The following is a 7,053-nucleotide window of genomic DNA, read 5'->3' on the forward strand; positions in this document are numbered from 1 at the left end:
GTTTGTCAGTTGCTTCACTTGCTATCGTTTTCTCCCATTCAGAAGGCTGTCTTTTCACCTTGCTTATAGATACCTTTGTTGTGCAGAAGCTTTTAATTTTAATTAGATCTCATTTGTTTATTTTTGCTTTTATTTCCAGTATTCTTTATAGATTATTTTCCTCTATAGGCCATTACAGAGTATTGAGTAGAGTTGTCTGTGCTATGCAGTAGGTCTCTATTAGTTATCTGTTTTATAGATAGTTGTTTCTTTATGTCAACCACAATCTCCCAATTTATCCCTCTTTACGTTTCTCTCCAGTCTTCCTTGGTGGCTTAGATGGTAAAACATCTGTCTGCAATGCAGGAGATCTAGGTTCGATCCCTGGGTTGAGAAGATCTCCTGGAGAAGCAAATGGCAGCCCACTTCAGTACTCTTGCCTGGAAAATCCCATGGACGGAGGAGCTTGGTAGGCTACAGCCTATGGGGTTTCAAAAAGTCAGACATGACTGAGTGGCTTGACTTTCTTTCACTGTCACTTTTCTCTCCAGTAACTGTAAATTGTTTTCTAAATCTCTGACTCTATTTATTCTTTTGTATATAAGTTTATTTGTACTTTTTTTTTGATCCCACGTGTAAGTGATATCATATAATATCTCTTCTTCTCTGACTTGCTTCATTCAGTATGAAAATGTCTGGGTTCATTCATATTGCTGCAAATGGTATTATTCTGTTCTTTTATAAGGCTGAGTAATATTACATTGCATATATATATAAGTATATATATATTTTGTTAATTCTCTGCTGATGGGCATTTATGTTGCTTCCATGTCCTGGCTATTGTAAATAGTGCTTTAGTGAACATTGGGGTACATGCATATTTTGGAATTATTATTTCCTCTGGATATATGCTCATGAGTGGGATATGGTAGTTCTATTTTTAAAGGAACCTCCATAGTGCTTTCCACAGTGATGTACCAATTTACATCCCCATCAACATTATAAGAGGGTTTCTTTTTCTCCACACCCTCTCCAGCATTTATTGTTTGTAGATTTTTTGATCATGGCCATTGTGACTGGGGTAAGATGATGACTCACTGTATGTTGAATAAAAGTGGTGAGAACAGAACACCTTTGTCTTGTAACTAATCTTAGAGAAAATGTTTTCTGTTTTGAACCCCTGAGGAAAATGTTTGCTATGGATTTGTCTTGTATGGTCCTTATTATACTGAGGTATGTTTCCTCTCTGTCCACTTTCTGAAGAGTGTTTATCATAAGTTCAGTTCAGTTCAGTTGCTAAGTCATGTCTGACTCTTTGCAACCCCATGAATCGCAGCATGCCAGGCCTCCCTGTCCCTCACCATCTCCCGGAGTTCACTCAGACTCACGTCCATCGAGTCCGTGATCCCATCCAGCCATCTCATCCTGGGTCGTCCCCTTCTCCTCCTGCACCCACTCTCTCCCAGCATCAGAGTCTTTTCCAATGAGTCAATTCTTTGCATGAGGCGTCCAAAGTACTGGAGTTTCAGCTGCAGCATCATTCCTTCCAAAGAAATCCCAGGGTTGATCTCCTTCAGAATGGACTGGTTGGATCTCCTTGCAGTCCAAGGGACTCTCAAGAGTCTTCTCCAACACCACAGTTCAAATGCATCAATTCTTCGGTGCTCAGCCTTCTTCGCAGTTCAACTCTCACATCCATACATGATCACAGGAAAAACGATAGCCTTGACTAGACGGACCTTAGTCAGTAAAGTAATGTCTCTGCTTTTGAATATACTATCTAGGTTGGTCATAACTTTTCTTCCAAGGAGTAAGTGTCTTTTAATATCATGGCTGCAGTCACCATCTGCAGTGATTTTGGAGCCCCCAAAAATAAAGTCTGACTCTGTTTCTACTGTTTCCCCATCTATTTCCCATGAAGTGATGGGACCAGATGCCATGATCTTCGTTTTCTGAATATTGAGCTTTAAGCCAACTTTTCTGCTCTCCTCTTTCACTTTCATCAAGAGGCTTTTTAGCTCCTTTTCACTTTCTGCCATAAGGGTGGTGTCATCTGCATATCTGAGGTTATTGATATTTCTCCTGGCAATCTTGATTCCAGCTTGTGTTTCTTCCAGTCCAGCATTTCTCATGATGTACTCTGCATAGAAGTTAAATAAGCAGGGTGACAATATACAGCCTTGACATACTCCTTTTCCTATTTGGAATCAGTCTGTTGTTCCATGTCCAGTTCTAACTGTTGCTCCCTGACCTGCATACAGATGCCTCAAGAGGCAGGTTAGGTGGTCTGGTATTCCCATCTTTTTCAGAATTTTCCACAGTTTATTGTGATCCACACAGTCAAAGGCTTTGGCATAGTCAATAAAGCAGAAATAGATGTTTTTTCTGGAACTCTCTTGCAATGGATGTAGAATTTTGTCAAAAGCTTTTGCTGCATCTATTGAGATGATCATATGGCTTTTATTCTTCAATTTGTAATTGTGCTGTGTCACCCTGATTGATTTGTGAATAGTAAGGAATTCTTGCATCCTCCCTGGGGTAAATCTGACTTAATCATGATGAATGGTCCTTTCAATGTGTTGTTGGATTCAGTTTGCTAGTGTTGTTTAAGATTTTCACATCTATGTTCATCAGTGATATTGGTCTGCAATTTTCTTATTTTGCAGTATTGTTGTCTGGTTTTGTTATCAGGGTAATAGTGGCCTTTTATTAATAGAACAAATTTGTGAGTGCTCCTTCCTTTTCAAACTTTGGAAGAGTTTCAGAAGGGTGTGTTCTAACTTTTCTTTGAATGTTTGAAAGAATTTCCCTTTGAAGTCATCTATTCTTGGGATTCTGATATGTGGAAACTTTCTTAATCATATTTTCAATTTCAGAACTGGTTATTGGTATGTTCATATTTTTTATTTACTCCTGACATAGTCTTGGAAGGTTGCACCTTTCTAAGAATTTATGCATTCCTTCAGTGTCATCAGTTTTATTGGCATGGTTATTTGTAGTGGTTTCTTATGATCATTTGCATTTCTATGGTGTCCCTTGTAACTTCTCCTTATTGTAATTGTATTGATTTGAGTCCTCTCACCGTTTTTTCCTTGATGAGTCTGGCTAAAGTTTTATCAATCTTATTTATCTTTCCAAAGAGCCAGCTTTTAGTTTCATTGCTCTTTTCTATTTTTGTCTCTATTTCACTTATTTCAACTCTAGTCTTCATATTTTCCTTCCTACTAACTTTGGTTAACCTAGAAATTAAAAGGTGCTTTCTCTTTGGAAGAAAAGCTGTGACAAACCTAGACAGCATGTTAAAATGCAGAGACATCACTTTGCTGACAAAGGTCTGTGGTTTTCCCAGTAGTCATGTATAGATGCAAGAGTTGGGACATAAAGAAGGCTGAGAGCTGAAGAATCTATGCTTTTGAATTGTGCTGGAGAAGGCTATTGAGAGTCCCTTGGACTACAAGGAAATCAAGCTAGTGAATCCTAAAGGAAATACACCCTGAATACTCTTTGGAAGGACAGATGCTGAAGCTGAAGCTCCCATACTTTGGCCACCTGTTAAACAGTGTTGACTCTTTGGAAAAGACCCTGATGCTGGGAAAGATTGAAGGCAAAAGGAGAAGCAGGTGGCAGAGGATAAGATTGGTTAAATAGCATCACTGATTCAACATGAATTTGAGCAAACTCTGGGAGACAGTGAAGTACAGAGGATCCTAGAGCACTGCAGTCTAGGGGGTCTCAAAGTATCAGACATGATTTAGTCACCAAACAGTAACAACTGACCTTGGATTTTGTTCATTTTTCTTTCTCTAGTTGCTTTAGGTGTAAGTTTAGATTGTTTATTTGAGACTTTTCTTGTTTCCTAAGGTAAAATTTTATTCCTAATAACTTCTCTCTTAGAACTGCTTTTGCTGCATTCCATAGGTTTTAGATTGTAATGTTTTCATCGTCATTTGAGCATAGGTTTTTTCTTTTTTTTTTTTTCTCTTAAACTTCTTCAATGACCAAGGGGTTGGTTATTTAGTAACATATTTTTTAGTGTCTACATATTTGGATTTTTCTTGTTTTTCCTGATAATTTATTTCTAATCTCATAACATTGTGGTTAGAAAAGATGTTTGATATAATATCAATTTCCTTAAGTTTACCAAGGCTTGGTTTGTGGCCCAATATGTAATATGTTATCTATGCAGTTAATCCTGGAGAATGTTCCATGTTCACTTGAGAAGGAAATGTATTCTGCTGCTTTTGGATGGAATGGGTCTCTACAAATCAATTAAATTCATCTAGTCTGATATATCTTTTAAGGCCTATGTTTTCTTATTGATTTTCTGTCTAGATTATCTGACCATTGGTGTAAGCAATATGTTAAAGTTCCCCAGTTTTATTGTGTTACTGTCCATTTCCCCTTTTATGGCTATTAGCATTTGGCTTATATACTGAGTTGCTGCTAGTGAGGTGCATGTATATTTACAATTGTTATATCTTCTTCTTGGATTAATCCTTTGATCATTATGTGTGTACTCCCTTGTCTCTTATTCAGTTTAGTTCAGTTCAGTCACTCAGTCATGTCCGACTCTTTGCAACCCCATGAACCGCAGCACACTAGGTCTCCCTGTCCATCACCAACTCCCAGAGTCCGCCCAAACCCATGTCCATCGAGTCAGTGATGCCATCCAACCATCCCATCCTCTATCGTCCCCTTCTCTTCCTGCCCTCAATCTTGTAGCAGTGTTTATTTTAAAGTCAATATTATTTTCTGATATGAGTATTGCTACTCTAGATTTCTTTTGGTTTCTATATGCATGGAATATCCTTGTCCATCCCAGTACTTGCAGTCTGTAATTTCTCCTAGAGCATATATATGAGTTTTGTTTTTGTATCCACATATTCAGTCTATGCCTTTTTGTAGGAGCATTTAATCTATACATTTAATGCAATTTTCAATATATATGTTCCTTTGATATTTCTTAATTATTTTGGATTTATTTTTGTAGGTCTTTTTTCTTCCATTCCAATTTTGTTCAGTTCTGTTGTGGTTTGATGACTATATTTGGCATATTGTTTGAGTTGCTTTTACATTTTTGTGTGTTTATCTACTATAGTTTTTTGTTTTGCTTTTCCCATGATGTTTTGATATGGTAGTCTGTATATGTACAAGGTTGTTTTACTCTCTTTATCTCTTTCTTGTCTAGAGAAGTTCTGTTAGCATTTGTTAAATGCTGATATAGTGGTGCTGAATTCTTTCAGTTTTGTTCATCTTAAAGATTTTGATTTCTCTTTCAAATCTGAATGAGAGCTTTGCTGGGTGGAGTATTCTTGGTTGCAATTTTTCCCCATTCATTATTTTAACTATATCCTGCCACCCTTTTCTGGCTTGCAGAGCTTCTGCTGAAAAATAAGCTAATAACTTTATGGGGTTTGTTCCTTTTCCCTAATTGATTTAAATTTTTTTTCTTTGTCCTTAAAGTTTTTCAGTTTAAATAATATGTGTCTTGGAGTTTTATGCCTTGAATTCATCCTGTATGGGGCTTCCTGTACTTCCTGGACTTGAGTGACTGTTTCCTTTACCATGTTCAGTTCATTGCATGGCTGCAGTCACCATCTGCAGTGATTTTGGAGCCCCCAAAAATAAAGTCTGACTCTGTTTCTACTGTTTCCCCATCTATTTCCCATGAAGTGATGGGACCAGATGCCATGATCTTCGTTTTCTGAATATTGAGCTTTAAGCCAACTTTTCTGCTCTCCTCTTTCACTTTCATCAAGAGGCTTTTTAGCTCCTTTTCACTTTCTGCCATAAGGGTGGTGTCATCTGCATATCTGAGGTTATTGATATTTCTCCTGGCAATCTTGATTCCAGCTTGTGTTTCTTCCAGTCCAGCGTTTCTCTTGATGTGCTCTGCATAGAAGTTAAATAAGCAGGGTGACAATATACAGCCTTGACATACTCCTTTTCCTATTTGGAACGAGTCTGTTGTTCCATGTCCAGTTCTAACTGTTGCTTCCTGACCTGCATACAGATTTCTCAAGAGGCAGGTCAGGTGGTCTGGTATTCCCATCTTTTTCAGAATTTTCCACAGTTTATTGTGATCCACACAGTCAAAGGCTTTGGCATAGTCAACAAAGCAGAAATAGATGTTTTTCTGGAACTCTCTTGCTTTTTCAATGATCCAGCAGAGGTTGGCAATTTGATCTCTGGTTCCTCTGCCTTTTCTAAAACCAGCTTGAACATCAGGGAGTTCACGGTTCATGTATTGCTGAAGCCTGGCTTGGAGAATTTTGAGCATTACTTTACTAGCATGTGAGATGAGTGCAATTGTGCGATAGTTTGAGCATTCTTTGGCATTGCCTTTCTTTGGAATTGGAATGAAAACTGACTTTTTCCAGTCCTGTGGCCACTGCTGAGTTTTCCAAATTTGCTGGCATATTGAGTGCAGCGCTTTCACAGCATCATCTTTCAGGATTTGAAACAGCTCAACTGGAATTCCATCACTTCCACTAGCTTTGTTCATAGTGATGTTTTCTAAGGCCCACTTGAGTTCACATTCCAAGATACCTGGCTCTAGATTAGTGATCACATAATCATGATTATCTGGCTCGTGCAGACCTTTTTTGTACAGTTTTTCTGTGTATTCTTGCCACCTCTTCTTAATATCTTCTGCTACTGTTAGGTCCATACCATTTCTGTTAAGGAAGTGTTTAGCTATAATTTCATCAAATATTTTATCAGGGACTTTCTCTTTCTCTTCTCCTTCTGGAAACCATATAATGTGAATGTTGGTACATTTAATGTTGTCTCAGGGTCTCTGAGACTCCTTTTTTTTTTTTTTTTCATTCATTTTTTTTTCTTATTCTATTCTGTGGCAGTAATTTCCACCACTTTGTCCTCCAGCTTACCTATTTGTTCTTCAGTCTCAGTTATTCTGCTATTGATACCTTCTAGTGTATTTTTTTCATTTCAGTTATTGTATTATCAATCTCTGTTTGCTTATTCTTTAAATATTCTAGCTCATTACTAAATTTTTCTTGTATTCTCTCGATCTGTGCCTTCATTCTTCATCCAGGATTTTGGATAATTTTT

Source organism: Budorcas taxicolor, chromosome 11 (assembly GCF_023091745.1).
Source record: "Budorcas taxicolor isolate Tak-1 chromosome 11, Takin1.1, whole genome shotgun sequence".
NCBI lineage: Eukaryota > Metazoa > Chordata > Mammalia > Artiodactyla > Bovidae > Budorcas > Budorcas taxicolor.